Here is a 17,410-nt window from a genome sequence, read left to right as displayed (position 1 = left end):
GAAGCAGACTCCCCACAAGGAGCCCGATGTAGAACTCTATCCCAGACTCCAGGATCACATGCCCTGAGCTGAAGGCAGACGCTCAACTGCTGAGCCACCCAGATGTCCCTGGCCATTCTATTCTAATGGTGTGTAGCATTATCACCCTATAGTTTCAGTTTGTATTTTTCTGGTGACTCAATAAAGCTGAGCATCTTTTCATGTATACATTAAACACTGTGTCTGCTATATAGTAAGCATGCAATAAATGTTAGTCATTATCATTATTATTATTCTCCAGTGACCAAAGCACAACTTTTCAAGTGGACTCTGAGTCCAGACATGTTGAGTAAGAAGAAATGAAAGCCAGGTGAGACTTCTGACCTCCACTCCAAACCGTTTGCCAACCTTGCTCAGATGTGCCCATTCCAAGAGAAACAGGATCCCTACTCTGGGGCTCCAGGTCACCCAGAGTCTCATCCATCTGACCTGATCTCCCTCTAGCTCTTTCTTGATAAATGGCTTTGACAATTTTCTCATTATTATGGTGTCTGGTACAAATCAGACTTGAATCTTTAATGCTTCCCATTAGGAAAAATGCATCACTTGATTTTTAAGATGCAGACACAATTCCCCTTGCAAAGCCAGTATCCTGAGGGGTTCGCTAATGCATCAAGCCACATACTTCTGAGTAAAATTCCATGATGTCCCTAAAACAAGAAGAGAGTTAAGATCTTTTCTTAGTTTAGCCCTTCCTGATAAACTCCAGGAGAAAAGAGCAAAAAATGTGTAATTGGGGGTGGACTTTTATAAGATCTGGGCAAAGAGACAGAAAGAAGATGGCTTAATTCTTCCCAAATCAGGTCAGAAATTTTCATCCATGTTTGTATAAGATATTTATTATGTAATGTAATAGGCACAATTTTATTCTCTACATAGCTGGCTTAAGATTTTCTCATGGATGAGACCCACCTTTGTTAAGAAATTTTGTGGTAGGGCAGCCTGGGTGGCTCAGCGGTTTAGCGCCGCCTTGGGTCCAGGGCCTGATCCTGGAGACCTGGGATCGAGTCCCATGTCAGTCTCCCTGCATGGAGCCTGCTTCTCCCTCTGCCTGTGTCTGTGCCTTCTCTCTCTCTCTCTCTCTCTCTCTCTCATGAATAAATAAATAAAATCTTTTTTTAAAAAAAAAGAAATTTCCTGGTATATCCTCATGGGATAAAATGTGGGACCCCTGCCACCATTGACCTTGAGAGGCAGAAAGAGTCTGGATGAGACAAAGAAATCAAAGTTGCTGACTGCAATCAAGGTTGCAGGGAAGAGGGGATCCCTGGGTGGCACAGCGGTTTGGCGCCTGCCTTTGGCCCAGGGTGCGATCCTGGAGACCCAGGATCGAGTCCCACGTCGGGCTCCCGGTGCATGGAGCCTGCTTCTCCCTCTGCCTGTGTCTCTGCCTCTCTCTCTCTGTGTGTGACTATCATAAATAAATAAAAATTAAAAAAAAAAAAAGGTTGCAGGGAAGAGAAAGAGGGACACTAAGCAGCCAAAGACATGGTTGACAGATGTTCGGGGGTCTATGTGACTCCTTAAGTCTTTGGGAGACCTGCATACTTCATTAAATGCATAGTGCGAGGTGAATCTTTCTTGGAAATCCATGAAGTGCTGGAGGGCTCCTGACTCAGTCGAGCTTGGGGCAACCAGTGTGCAGTGGTTTGGCGTTAGCATTCCTAGCATTCCAAGGATGCCCTCTGGTCCAGGCCAACTCTAGCCAGGCTGTAAAAGGGAGTATTTGAATCAAGTTTCCCTAAACTTCCTAAGACTAGGGAGGTCCCTAGTCAACTAAGCTGACAACTGAATTATAATTAAAAGAGTATATACACTACTCAACCTTTGGTTTCTGAGTGTAACAACTTCCAATACGCAAACATAGACACAAATATCAAGAGGATGTGCTAAAATTAATAAAAATGCTTCCTGACAAGTTAAATCCCCCTCCTAATCAATAATTTAAGTTCTTCACGATGGTTTACTTAAGAGCTTGCTTTCCTTTGTGCATTGAGGAAGATCCACAGCTTCTCCCCAGCTCATGTTTAAGCCCTTGAAATCAGCTGCCTTTCCACTCGAAGATATTCATTCTGATCCTATACTTTTTCGAGGGAGAGAAAAAGCAGAAAAGCAAGAGGCTCGCTTCTGGGACTCCACTCACCTCCATTTCCCCCTCCCCCACTGACACGCACACAATATGGAAGAACTGATTGAGGGACGACGTGTGTACTTGCAAAGTCTGGGCCCCTGAGCTCCTCAGCTAAAATTAAATTATGTTTTCAATACATTTAACTCTAACTTTCTATTTTTGTAGTCTTAAAAACCAGTAGAAATAAATGTATTAAGAATGTGATCTTGGTCAGGAACAATACAGGGATGTCCACTCTCACCACTGCTATTCAACATAGTACTAGAAGTCTTAGCCTCAGCAATCAGACAAAAAAAGAAATAAAAGGCATTCAAATGGGCAAAGAAGAAGTCAAACTCTCCCTCTTTGCCGATGACATGATACTCTACATAGAAAACCCAAATGAGGGATCCCTGGGTGGCACAGCGGTTTGGCGCCTGCCTTTGGCCCAGGGCGCGATCCTGGAGACCCGGGATCGAATCCCACGTCGGGCTCCCGGTGCATGGAGCCTGCTTCTCCCTCTGCCTGTGTCTCTGCCTCTCTCTCTCTCTCTCTCTCTCTCTCTGTGTGACTATCATAAATAAATAAAATTTTAAAAAAAAAGAAAACCCAAAAGACTCCATCCCAAGATTGCTAGAACTCATACAGCTATTTGGCAGTGTGGCAGGATACAAAATCAATGCCCAGAAGTCAGTGGCATTTCTATATACTAACAATGAGACTAAAGAAAGAGAAATTAAGGAGTCAATCCCATTTACAACCAAAAGCATAAGATACCTACGGATAAACCTAACCAAAGAGGTAAAGGATCTATACCCGAAAAACTACGGAACGCTTCTGAAAGAAATTGAGGAAGACACAAAGAGATGGAAAAATATTCCATGCTCATGGATTGGCAGAATTAATATTGTGAAAATGTCAAATGTTACCCAGGGCAATTTACACGTTTAATGCAATCCCTATCAAAATACCATGGACTTTCTTCAGAGAGTTAGAACAACTTATTTTAAGATTTGTGTGGAATCAGAAAAGACTCTAGCCAGGGAAATATTAAAAAAGAAAACAAGAGCTGGGGGCATCACAATGCCAGATTTCAGGTTGTACTACAAAGCTGTGGTCATCAAGACAGTGTGGTACCAGCACAAAAACAGACACATAGATCAATGGAACAGAATAGAGAATCCAGAAGTGGACCCTCAACTTTATGGTCAACTAATATTCGACAAAGGAGGAAAGACTATCCACTGGAAAAAAGACAGTTTCTTCAATAAATGGTGCTGGGAAAATTGGACATCCACATGCAGAAGAATGAAACTAGACCACTCTCTTGCACCATACACAAAGATAAACTCAAAATGGATGAAAGATCTAAATGTGAGACAAGATTCCATCAAAATCCTAGAGAACACAGGCAACACCCTTTTTGAACTCAGCCACAGTAACTTCTTGCAAGATAGATCCATGAAGGCAAGAGAAACAAAAGCAAAAATGAACTATTGGGACTTCATCAAGATAAGAAGCTTTTGCACAGCAAAGGATACAGTCAACAAAACTAAAAGACAACCTACAGAATGGGAGAAGAGATTTGCAAATGACGTATCAGATAAAGGGCTAGTGTCCAAGTTCTATAAAGAACTTATTAAACTCAACAGCAAAGAAACAAACAATCCAATCATGAAATGGGCAAAAGACATGAACAGAAATCTCACAGAGGAAGACATAGACATGGCCAACATGCACATGAGAAAATGCTCTGCATCACTTGCCATCAGGGAAATACAAATCAAAACCACAATGAGATACCATCTCACACCAGTGAGAATGGGGAAAATTAACAAGGCAGGAAACAACAAATGTTAGAGAGGATGTGAAGAAAGGGGAACCCTCTTGCACTGTTGGTGGGAATATGAACTGGTGCAGCCACTTTGGAAAACTGTGTGGAGGTTCCTCAAAGAGTTCAAAATAGATCTGCCCTATAACCCAGCAATTGCACTGCTGGGGATTTACCCCAAAGATACAGATGCAGTGAAACGCCGGGACACCTGCACCCCGATGTTTCTAGCAGCAATGTCCACAATAGCCAAACTGTGGAAGGAGCCTCGGTGTCCATCGAAAGATGAATGGATAAAGAAGATGTGGTCTATGTATACAATGGAATATTCCTCAGCCATTAAAACGACAAATACCCACCATTTGCTTCAACCTGGATGGAACTGGAGGGTATTATGCTGAATGAAATAAGTCAATCGGAGAAGGACAAACATTATATGGTCTCATTCATTTGGGGAATATAAAAAATAGTGAAAGGGAATAAAGGGGAAAGGAGAAAAAATGAGTGGGAAATATCAGAAAGGGAGACAGAACAGGAGAGACTCCTAACTCTGGGAAACGAACAAGGGGTGGTGGGAAAGGAGGTGGGCAGGGGGTGGGGGTGACTGCATGACGGGCATGAGGGGGGCACTTGATGGGATGAGCACTGGGTGTTATTCTATATGTTGGCAAATTGAACACCAATAAAAAATTAATTTATAAAAAAAAATAAAAATAAAAAAATAAAGAAGACCTGAAGAAATAGGAAAAAAAAAATGTGATCTTGGAGATCCCTGGGTGGCTCAGCGGTTTAGCACCTGCCCAGGGTATGGTCCTGGAGTCCCAGGATCGAGTCTCACATTGGGCTCCCTGCATGGAGCCTGCTTCTTCCTCTGCCGGTGTCTCTGCCTCTCTCTCTCTCTGTGTGTGTCTCTCATGAATAAATAGATAAAATCTTTTAAAAAAAAAAAAAGAATGTGATCTTATCTCCAAACATTTTACTCAGTCCACGGTCTCCTAAATTAGAGTGCAAATTCCAAGAGTCAGATCAGAATTACCTTTCAGGCTAATAGGATTAGAACAGAGCAGTATAATCTAGGTGTGTTTTAGAACAAGACATGCCTGGATTTTAATTCCAAACCTGGTCAGGAGTCTCACTAAGGCCTTTGGCCACAGTCCCTGTGAATGAGGGTGTGAAAGAGGAATCAAGGACCTGGGCCTGAAAAACTGAAAGGGTGCAGAAGTTACAGTTGAGTTGGTATGGGCTGCAGTTGCACCAGGCTGAGGAAGCAAGAACCAGATCTGGGTAGAGGGTATGTTAAGGAGAGCATGCTACACTGAAATAGAAGTTTGGGAGTCACTGACCACAGATAGTATTTAAAGCTGTGACCAGATGAAATTCCTAAGGGAGTAAATATCTGTATGTGCACAGGTATTACACACCAGCATGAAGCTGGCTGGCCTTGTAATCCCACCACACTCCCTCTCCCTGACCTATGCTCAGTCAGTCCATCACTGGAAGTTTCAGAGCTCCTCTGCAAGAAGCTAAAGGGGTAGAGGACAAAGTGTAGGCATTTCAGGCTTGGAGATAAGAGGTACTTAGCTTCAGCTCAGCCAATTCCAAGGGTATTACCTTGGGCAAATCACTTAATCTCAATGAACTCTCATTTCTTCATCTGTAAATTGGAGATCATCACCTCCTTCTAGCATGTCTGTGACTGTTAAATAAGTAGGGTAATGTTTACAATATATATTACTTGGTAACATACTTTATCGTTTACAAATCATTATCCGAGAATTGAGGGGAGAAAATGTTTCTATTGGTGCTTATATATAAAGTTTAGGACGGTATCTACCAATGTTTAAAATGTACATACTCTCTGATGAAGCAATTCCAACTATCCTACAAACACCGCTGCATGAGCACACAGATAAACATGTTAGACACTGGTAATAATGAGAAATTTGAAAAAAATATAGATTAGTGATGGGCCGAGTAAATAAATTATGGCACATTCATACTTTGGAATGCCAGTTGTGATATGTAATGAGAAATTTTATGTGTATTGATATGAAAAGATGCCCATGACATTTATGTAAAATAATAAACTACAAATAATATATAGATCACGATCAAATTTGTTTTAAATCTCATATATTCATAGTTCCCATTTCAATACACTCAGAGCATAAAGGCTAGAACTGTTGATAGTGGTCACTGTGTGTGGCTGAGGAGCTCATGTCCCTTTGAGGAATGTGACTGGTGTTGGAGAGAATGGCTTTCACTGTCTCCTTTTTACACTTTGAAATTCTTTGAAGTTTTATAAGAAACAAACGATATTTTAAAGACATACCCTAAACTAATACCTGCACCCCAAGGTCCTTAAGAGGGTTGGTACACCAGGACATGGAACATACAAAAATGTCCCTGTTGTGTTCCTGGTTACATTTCAATTCTACAAGCCACGACTTTCCTTCCCACCAGTCCATGTGGTGACATAGAAGCAGTCCACTGAGAGGGAAATACAGGCCTAACATAGGGCCACTTTGGGAAGGGAAGAGGAAATGCAAATGTATTCCGAAAACAGATGATGTCTGGAAGAGAAAGTGTGTTTGGCAGAGAGAAGGAAAATCACAGGAAGAGGAGAAAAAAGCAGTAAAAGAGAAACAGCCAAAGGAGGTGGTAATTAAGTGTGAAGCTGAAGATTTCCAAGGGATTTTTCAGCTTTGGCAAGAGTCAGGCCTCTGGACAATTCTGCTTAAGTGTGTAGACATTGTTTTACATTTCTAATTTTTTTTTACTAAAATTATTCCTTTAGAGCAGTAGCTCAGAACCATGATATCCTAATGCTATTTGTTAGCAATGTTCCAAGTATTTACATTTTTGAGTAATTTACTTAATTTCCTGGTTAAAGAGGACTGGAGGTTAGCCCTCTCATTCATTTTGATATGTTTCCTGGAGTGAGAGATAAAGGGTAGCATTGCTGCCAATAGTGAGGAAGTTGTGTATAACCTATAGACTGTGTTCCTAACGCTGTCACTCCTCTTCTCTGGGCTCTAGAGCCTCCCGTGGTCACTGCTTGAGTAGGCAGGACAACCTCAATGGGAAATGCCTGTGACGATCAAGAGTCATGCTACTTCCCATCTCATTTATAGTCAGACACAAGTGTCTGAAATGTCCAATAATAAAGAGATTCATGGATGGATGATTTTACACTAAATTGCTTGCTGTTACAGCTGCTGAGGATGTCAAAGAGCATCCAGGAACTAGGACCAATTCCAGCAGGGACCAGCTGTGGGGGTCAGCTCCCCTACCCAGTGAAGGATAGAAGCACTTATGTCTGGTGTCAATCCTTCCTGTCATACCTGTGACAGTTCACAGACAAGATGACGAAAGACAGGTTTTGCATTTGGACCTAAATAACTGTTTAATGTCACAAATGCTGAACCAAAGCCATGAGTACCTTATGATGTCTCAAATGATCAGTTCTATCTTTGGAATAAGATGTATACAATGCACCAAACTGGGGGTCAGGAAACAAGTCTTCTTCTCTAGACACAGTCAAAACCTTTCTGGGTCTTATAAAACAAACAGGGCTTGTGATACAACATTAGTTTAACAGGAAGCTTTTGGATTACATGAGCTCTAGACTTTGGATATAGGGGGCTGAGATTCCAGACACTTTATACATCAAGTTATTGTATATATGTGTCTCTGTACATATATGTATATGCATACTGTGTATATATACATGAGTATATGCATATATGTGGAATAATAAATTATTTACATAGTCCTTTCTACCTATATTATCTCATTTAACCACTTTGAAGAGAGAGTTCACTTTTAAGTATGTCAGTTGCCTCTCTCAGATAAAAATCTTTTTTAAAAAAGATTATTTGAGAGATAAAGAGCATGGGGGAGGAGCAGAAGGAGAGAGAGAGCAAGAGAGCAAGCATCCCAAGCAGACATCCTGCTGAGCACAGAGCCCAACATAGGGCTTGATTTCACAACCCTGAGATCATGAGCTGAGCCAAAACCAAGAGTCGGATTTAACTAACTGTGCCACTTGGGCACCCCTAAAGATCTTTTTTTAAACATAATCACAAGGTCTTTATCCCATATAACAAAATTAACAAGTCCCTTATATCATCTAACTCCCAGTTTCTATAAAGTTTCCTCAATTATCTTAAAATGTCTTTCTACAATTAGTTCATCTGAATCTAAATACAAACAAGATCCACACATTGCATGACATACACATACATACACACACACATATTCCCTGGCTTTACCCACTAGGAGGGTGAGAGGGGCTGAGGGCAGTGACACCCAAAATCTGATCTTGGTCTCTTAAGAACTATTCTCCACTAAAAGGAACCAGGGAGAAATGGCTGACCCAAGAGTTAGAGTAAGGAAAATACAAGATGCACTTGAGACATCTTGTGCCAGGAACAAAAGAAGTACTCAAAGAATGATGGGACAGATCAGTGGGGCTCCTTCATTTCTAATCTGAGTATCAAAATAATTACTGTAACAGACTATAACCCATTAAATAAAACAAAAATCCATTAATTTGCTGACATAAATAAATGAATAAAATAAATGTTTGACAAAGAACAGGATATTTAAATATTTCCAAAGTGCCTCCTCATAAAATACTTTTTAATTACAAAGGGAAAAGAGTAACTTCACAGTGACGAAGTCTGATAGACTCCACCTTAATCAACTAATCGAAATGAACATCATCAGTAACGGGACAAATCAAAATCAGATACCACTTGACACAAAGGTACAAAAGGAAGGACTCCTGCTACAAAGGATGATATTAGTAAAACTGGACATCAATGTTAATTTCTTAAATTTGATGACTGTGTCATGGTTATCTAAGACAGTGTCCTTATTTAAAGGAAATGCAAAATATTTCAGGTATTAGTATCCAGGGTTGATGGGGCATCAGGTTGGTAACTTCCTCTCAAATGGCTTGGGAGAAAGGTAGCTATCCTTGAAATTCTAGTAAATTTGAGATTACTTCAAAATAAAAAAATTACACAATTTTAAAAAATACTTTTTCTGCAACTATTGACCAGATCATATGGTCCTTATCCTTTCTTTTACTAATGTGGTATGTCACATTGATTGATTTGTGAATATTGAACCACCTTCGTGTCCATCAACTGCTGAATGGATATATATATATTCACTTTTTTTTAATTTTTATTTATTTATGATAGCCACAGAGAGAGAGAGAGAGAAAGGCAGAGACACAGGCAGAGGGAGAAGCAGGCTCCATGCACCGGGAGCCCGATGTGGGATTCAATCCTGGGTCTCCAGGATCTCGCCCTGGGCCAAAGGCAGGCGCCAAACCGCTGCGCCACCCAGGGATCCCCTATATTCACTTTTTACTCTCTCTCTCTCTCTCTCTCTCTCTCTCTCTCTCTCTACACACACACACACACACACACACACACACAAATGAAATACCATTCAGCCGTAAAAAAGAATGAAATCTTGGTCATTTGCAATGACATGAGTGGAACTAAAAAGTATTATGCTAAGCGAAATAAGTCAGTTAGAGAAGACAAATACCATATGATCTCACTCATATGTGGGAACACATGAACACGAACATGTTCACAAAACAGGGGATCCGTAGGTGGCGCAGCGGTTTGGTGCCTGCCTTTGGCCCAGGGCGCGATCCTGGAGACCCGGGATCGAATCCCACATCGGGCTCCCGGTGCATGGAGCCTGCTTCTCCCTCTGCCTATGTCTCTGCCTCTCTCTCTCTCTCTTCTCTCTGTGACTATCATAAATAAATAAATAAATAAATAAATAAATAAATAAGTAAGTAAGTAAGTAAATAAATAAAACATGTTCACAAAATAGGTGAACGTAGGAGAAGGAAGGAAAAAAAGAGAGGGGGAGGCAAACCATAAGAAACTTTTAATGACAGAACAAATTGAGTGTTGTTGGAGGAGAGATGATTAAATTTATAATACCTTTTCTCATCCTGGGCACTAAGAGATCTAGAACTTAAAATGTTTTATTTAAAATTGTTTATTTCTCTAATAGAAACATTTACAAGTGGTAAGCATCTTATCCTAAAGTTAGAGCTCCCAATGTTATATTATTCACTCTAGTCTCCTAACATTCAAATTCTTTTTTCTGATGTGAGGAAGGCTAACCCAAAAACCGCTCACCAATGCCAGAGGGAACTCATGCATCCATGCAACCAATTTTACTGAGTACCTATCATGGGCTAAACGCCATTCTTGGCAATGACAGTACAACAGTGAACACTACAGGGATATACTCCTGCCTTGGCGGAGTCTACTTCCAAGGGGGAGGAAACAGACTACAACAAGGTAAATAAGTGCACTACAGAACACACACACACACACACACACACACACAAAGCGGGAAACCTTGATCAAGATACAATGTTACATAAATGGTTTCAGGGTGGACCCCACTGAGAAGATGGCATCTGAGCAAACACCTGGAGGCGAGAGAACAAGCCACATGCTTTTCTGAAGCAAGAGATTTCAGGCAGAGGAAACAGCTTGTGTGAAAATCCTGAGGTACAAATATGCTTTGAGTATTTGTGAAAATAGTAAGGAAGCTGCTGTGGCTGGAGTGGAACTGGCAAAGTGAAAAGAGGAGAAGAGGTCAAAGGAGTAATGTGAAGGGCAGAGGGGACAGAGCACCACTGCAGGCCATTCAAAGGACTTGAGCTCTTTATTCTAAATTATGTGGGACACCATTGGTGATGTTTTTTGGAAAGAGGAATGACTTTATCCAACTTGCATTTTAATAACAGGATGGCTCTGGCTGCTGTGTTAAGTACAGAACAAGGGGGAGTAAGTACAGACACAGAGAGACCAAGTGAGAAAGCTACTGTAATGACCTACAGGGAAGAAGCTAGTGGCTATGACAAAGATGATAGCAGGAAGGGAGGGGGAAAGTGGCCACATTATGGATAGCTTTAAAAGTAGAGCCACCAGGATTTTCCTGAAGGACCATAGATAAGGTATGAGAGAGAAAGAGAGCAAAGTCAAAAATCATCCTTAGCTTTTGACCTCAGCAACTAAAGGTGTAATTCCATCAACTGATAAGACAAAGACTACAAAAGAAGCATGTTTGCAGGAAGTTGCTCAGGAGCTCAGTTTTGGACAAACTAGGTGTCTAATGAACAGCCAAATGGAGAAGTCAACTAGGTAGTTGAATACTTGGTTCTGGAGTTTGGGAGAATGGTCTAGGCCAGAGACATATATATGGGCATTATGGTAGGCAGAACAATGTCCCCCAAAGATGTCCATGACCTAATGCTCAGAACTTGTGAATATATTACCTCCCATGGAGAAAAAAGAAAAGACTTCACAGATGTGACTAAAGGTATGCACTTTGAGATGGAGTGATTATCCTGGATTATATGACTGAGCCCAGTCGAATCAGATAGGTCCTTAAAAGCAGAGAACTTCTCTTGGCTATGGTGAAAAGGAGAGCTGACAAAAGAAGAGGGTTCAAAAGATAAGGCATTGATGACTTTGAAGACACAGGAAGAAAACCACAAACTAAGGCACGTAGAAAGCCTCTAGAAGCTGCAAAAGGCGAAGAAATGGATCGTCCACTACAGCCTCCAGAAAGCAATGCGGCCCTGATGACAGGTTATTTTAGCCCAGTAAGACTGTCAAAACTTCTAACCTAAGGAACTATAAGACAATAAATCAGTGTTGTTTGAAGCCACTAAATTTGTGGTCATTTATTATAGTAGTAATGGAAAACTACTACAATATATGCAAGTATCAACATATTGACAATATTTAAATCCATAAATGGTGGGATATCCATGGTAGAAAAGAGAAGAAGTGTTGGGACTGAGATTGGCAAATTAGAATATGAAATCAGGATAATGAGGAAGAACCGCAGAGATAACTGAGATGTAGTAGACATGATTAGGAAGAAAACGGAAGAAAGCAGTGTTCCAGAAGCCAAATGAAGAGTTTGCATCCCATGCTGCTGAAAGGTCCAGTAAGAGAACAGAATTAAGAAACAAAACAGACAGGGAGAGCAGGTATGTTCAGCCCAGCTGATCCACAGAGAAAGGACATACACAGAAGGAAAAGAGTGGACGTTGGTCCTCACCACTCAACCAGCACAGATGAGAGAGACACATGAGTGGTACCCACCCGGAGCGCCCATATTTTCATACACAGGGATTCTAGAGTCTCTAGCCAACTTGGCCAACTAGAACCCTGGAATGTTTCCAATCAGATCAGCACTCTTTTGCCTGGGGAATGGGGAAGTGAAGGTCAGTAACAAGAGGAGGAGGGCAGAAGAGAAATGAACAGAAGGACTTTCAACTTTCTCTTACAGACCTGCACAATTGTCTTTTGTTTTACCATATGACACAGTCTTAAGCCCCTCAAGGTCCTAACTTGTTAAAAGGCATAAATCCTAAGGCCAAGAGAGTTAACATAATATCTTAATACTAAGAACTAACTTTTTCTTAGAAAAAACATGACCTCATCAAAAAGACTAAAACAAAAAACCACACAACCTTCCAGGACCTGACATTTCATGTCAGTAACAGCTTCAGACAACCTTCTATATTTTGCCTTCCTTCACATCAAAACTCAAGGTTAGGTGACCGTCTATAAAAGACTGATTGAAGTCATGCCCAAAGGATTGATTCTTGGAGCCTGAGACAAACATAGCTTAAGGAAAACATTGCGTCACACTGTTATAATTATTTACCTGTATATCTTTTCCACTAGACTCAGAAGTCCTCAAAAAGGTGAGACTATGCCCTTGCATCAGTGAATTGTAAGAATAATAATTCATTAACTTCTCTTTCACTAAACTAGTAATATGTGTCAGACATGGTGCTGTTTTCAGGCATTTCATCCTTAACACGACCCTATGAGATCGGTATTGTTTATTCCACTGCCCAGATAAAAAGACTGAGATTCAGAAAGGTTAAGAAACTTACTTAATGGTCATGTTGAGTGGCAGAGCTGGCCAATGCCAAATTCTGTGCTAAATAATGGCCCCTGCAAAGATGTCCACATCCTAATTCCTGGAATTTGTGGATATTTCTGTATATGGAAAATGAGACTTTACAGATGTGATTGAATTAAGGGTTTTGAAGTGGGGTGATTATCTTGGATTACCCAGATGGGCTCAATGTAATCACAAGAATCCTGATAAGAGGGAAGTAGGAGATTGTATTGAGGAGCAGCAGATGTGACAACAGAAATAAATAGTAGCTGAAGTGATTTAAGGAAGGGGCCACGAACCAAGGAATGCAGGCAACCTCTAGAAGCTGGAAAAGTTAAGGAAATAAATTCTCCCCAGAGCCTCAAGAAGAAACTCAAACCGCCAATTTTAGACTTGATTTTAGACTTCTGAACTTCAGAACAGGAAGATAGTAAGTCTCTTGTTTTAAGTCATGAAACTTATGGACACTTGTTAATGACAGCAATAAGAAACTGACAGAGTGCTCTTTGCCTCTGTCCTCGTATGGCCTTTATATCCCCAAGACCTAAGGTAGTCAACAGATATTTACTAATTACTAAAGGAGGAAGAAATTTTCCTCCAGGGTATCTCCCACGTGGCCCACCTGAACTCCTAACAGGGAGAATCAAGCCTTCTTCAGAGAGGAGACAGAAGCAGCCCAGGTATATCTGCGGTAGTATGTTTTCCTAATTACTAAGCTGAATGGATGAATGTACTAGTAATAATCTGAAGCTCATTCTATGTCACTAAGCGTACCCTTGGAAGACATGACAAAATGCAACTGTAATTTACAGGTGTGATTTAGAGCCATAGGGGCGGGGTGGGGGGGAGCGCTGGAGGGACATAGGAGGAAGCTATTTTTAGATCAACTTAGGCTCCTTTTTCTATTTCCTATAATTGTGCCTTAAATATCAAAAATGATTCAGTTGAAATTATAAGCAGCATCAGTAAAAAGATGAGCTGAGATCATATTTTATAATTAATTCCTTAAATTATTTGACAAACAGAAGCAATGAATACACACATGCATACTGCAAATCCACAAGCTCTATCTTCCTTTCTGAGACCCTCACAGCCCATTCTTAAAACAAGGAAGAAAATATCAATCCCAAATTAATAAATTCAATACACTTCATAGCTCAGCTGCTTAAGAAATGAAGAGCTGGATATCTGAACATTGCTTAGATTTTCCGAATGGCTCACCATGCCATGAAGGGTTACTCCCCTCTACATCTCTAGCCAAGTTAAAATCCTATACTTTGAAAGTAAAAACTTCAAAACACCTTTTGATCTTTTAAGAACAAGTACTACATAAGTATAAAAATGGTTACAATCCTGACTAAAAGCAACCATTTACAACTGAATCTCAATTTCAGTATTCCATAATCTATGTGTAGCTGACATAGAAAGTAAAATAAATTGGGTAGACCTAAGGTAAAATCAGTCACTGCCCTCAGTCGAGACCTTCTGATTACACTGGCAATCCTCACGGTGTTCCCAGCTTGCTGCTTTTGCAGCCAAGGTTCCCTGGAGTCATGAGTAGCTTCAGAATCTGAATAAATCACACACACTAGGGGTCCATTGAAACCACCAGAAACTCAATTTATTTGTGACCTTAGACAGGATTTTATTGCTCCTCAGATTAACAGTTAAAAATGTTTTGCTTTTCTGCCTCGGGGGTGTTAGTTTGATGTATGAGGCAGGGAGATTATTAAATCTTTGGTGCTTCCAAAGATGTAAATTAAACCATAGCACCTCCTTAGCCACCTTCCTTGGATGAGCTAGAGATTTATTATTAACTTGTCACTCTTGCATGCTCATCAAAACAAGAAGACCATGATTAATTACACCTCTATCTTTAAGGATACCTGTCATTTCAATTTTTAGTGGACAGAATATTACAAAGTCTCTCAATTTCCTCACAGAGCTATATAGCATAAGGACTTTCAGAGGGGAGAATCACCGTCCTCTCCTAATCATTTCCGTGAATATATTTGACAGCAAGGTGACATATATGTAACTGTATATTGTTCTTTTAGTTTTAAATGAAATTACACTTCATTGGCTTCCCTTGCCTGTGCACAGATACCACACTGGCTGATTCTGCTCATCTAAGCATCTTTCAAAGACTCTGAAGAGGTCCAGCACTTAATGGATATAAACTCTAAAATTCTCTTTTTAATCATGTCACTCACAATTCAATTCAACAAATACAATATTTATTGGGTTCCTTTTATGTAGTGAGAAGCGGATGTGATTTTTATTCATTCATTTCTTCATCCAATATTTATTTAATGCCTTTTATGTGCCAGTAATGGTACTCAGTTTGCCACTCACTTCTAAAAGCAGTGAACTCCTTGCCCTCATGGAGTTTATAGCCGTGTTACCTCTCCCCTTCTAATGTAAGTTTGCACATCTAACAGACATTTACACCAAAAAAAAAAAAAAAGACTGAATCCCTACTAATGTAAGTCTTCACAAAGTAGAAACTAAATGCAGTCAGCATTAAAAAGACATCTGCAAAGTTCCCACCCTCCTCCTGGTCCAGGAACCTGCAAGACTGAACTGCATGGAGACCATGGTATTTCACCTCTTTTTTGTTCTCCCTATATGTAGCATAGCACCTATTATCTGTTTTGCTAAATAGTTACAGAAGCACAGAAAGTTTTCAAAAGAACTTTGAGGCATGCCTACCTGGCTTCTGACTGGCCACAAGAAGAAATTCACCTTTACCAGTTTAAACTGTAGGATAATTTAAAAAAACAAAACAAAACAAAAAATTAGGTTCCTGATAATATCCTTGTCTCTTTTTAAAGTTCTTATTATGGAAATTGGTAAAAATAAGAAAAGATGAGATAATAAAATAATGCACCCCCATATACATATCACCTAACCAGTAATTACCATTTTGTAATTCTTGTTTTTATCTATTACATATCTCTTCACCTTTTTTGTTTTTGAGTATTTTTCTAAGATTTCATTTATTTATTTATGAGAGAGAGAGGCAGAGACATAGACAGAGAGAGAAGCGGGCTCCATATAGGGAGCCTGATGCAGGACTCAATCCTGGGACCCCAGGATCACATCCTGGACTGAAGGTGGATGCTTAACCGCTGAGCCACCCAGGCGTCTCTGTTTTTGAGTTTTAAAAGAAATTCCCACTGTCATGCCATTTCACCCTGAAATGCCATCAGAATTTTTCTCTGAAAAATAAGATTTTTTGAAAACATACCTATAATATCATTATAATACTTAACAAAGTCACAATAAGTCTTTAACACTTCTAATATCTAGCCCATGTTCTAATATCCCTGATTGCCTAACGAAACTCCTTTTGGAGTGAAACAAGACGCAAAGTTTACACATTGGATTTGGTTGATGTGTCTTTCATTAATTAATTTCTGCTTAAGTCCTTTTGAATATCACCAAAATAATCAATATTTTAGTTTTATCCAGGATAAACAAATCCATCCAGACTTAACAAATGCTCCTGGTGAAACCTTATTTATGTAATATTTTTGAGGACAGGATGATCATTTATCATTCAAACAGAAAAACTCTTGAGTGAAAGGGGGATGCTATTAATAATTATACTGGTATAAGCCAGGACAAATAGTCACCCTACCAGTAGTGATATCAGGAATAAAAGGGAAGATCCAGTTTCTGGTTTCTACTCAGGTATAGAGAGCAGGAAAAGAGCTAGAAAGAATGTCCCTCCCACCCTGACAATTAAAAGAAAAAAAAAAGTTGAACAAACCACAAGTGAATAACTTTTCTGGAACTATCAGAGTTGAAGTTGAGGAAATGCCAAGTAGTCCTAAATCTGGGTTGAGACAAATGCCTACAGGGAGACACTGAATGCAAGCACTTGTTTACTTGGAGCAGATGAACACTGGGAAGAAATATTCAGTGGAATTGTTAACAAAATAGTGGAAGCTAAGTATTGGTTGAAAGCACAACATGGAGCCCTAAAAGCTACAGATATAAGGGGAGTTAATACCACTTGCAGGCTTCTTCCTCTACAGATGCCAATAGATACTCACAAAAAAAATGATGGCAAGAGCCCTTGAGAAAGCATCTCTCAGAGTACAGGCTTAAGGGTGAGGAAGTGCAGCTGCTGCAGGAAGGCCATGGAGCCCAGTCCAAATTCTTCTTCTCTAACTCCCCTATAAAAACAAAAACAAAAAAAAAAAATCACTGGTGATGTGGTATAAAAAAAAAAAATCAGAGGAAATAACTTTGTAATGCCAAGAGACAAAACAATCAACAGAACCAAACCCATATATAACACAGATGCTGGAGCTATTAACATTTAATTTAAAATAACTACAGGGGCGCCTGGCTGGCTTAGTCAGTGGAGTGTGCTCCTTTTGATCTCAGGTTGTAAGTTCAAGCTCCACATTGGGTGTAGAGATTACTTAAAAAATAAAATC

The 17,410-nt window shown here is 40.0% G+C and overlaps 1 protein-coding gene across 1 annotated transcript in view; it reads right to left on the bottom strand.

Annotated features, from left to right (window-relative positions):
- Positions 1-17,039, bottom strand: part of HYDIN (HYDIN axonemal central pair apparatus protein) — a 362,906-nt gene extending 345,867 nt beyond the window's left edge. The window contains exon 1 of the mRNA XM_055304626.1: positions 17,021-17,039. The gene's annotated coding sequence lies outside the window, so the exon portion shown is untranslated. The remainder of the gene's footprint in view (positions 1-17,020) is intronic.
- Between the last annotated feature and the right edge of the window lie 371 nt (positions 17,040-17,410).

This window comes from Nyctereutes procyonoides, unplaced genomic scaffold, assembly GCF_905146905.1.
Source record: "Nyctereutes procyonoides isolate TBG_1078 unplaced genomic scaffold, NYPRO_anot_genome, whole genome shotgun sequence".
Classification (NCBI taxonomy): domain Eukaryota; kingdom Metazoa; phylum Chordata; class Mammalia; order Carnivora; family Canidae; genus Nyctereutes; species Nyctereutes procyonoides.
This window is presented reverse-complemented; position numbering and strand designations above follow the sequence as displayed.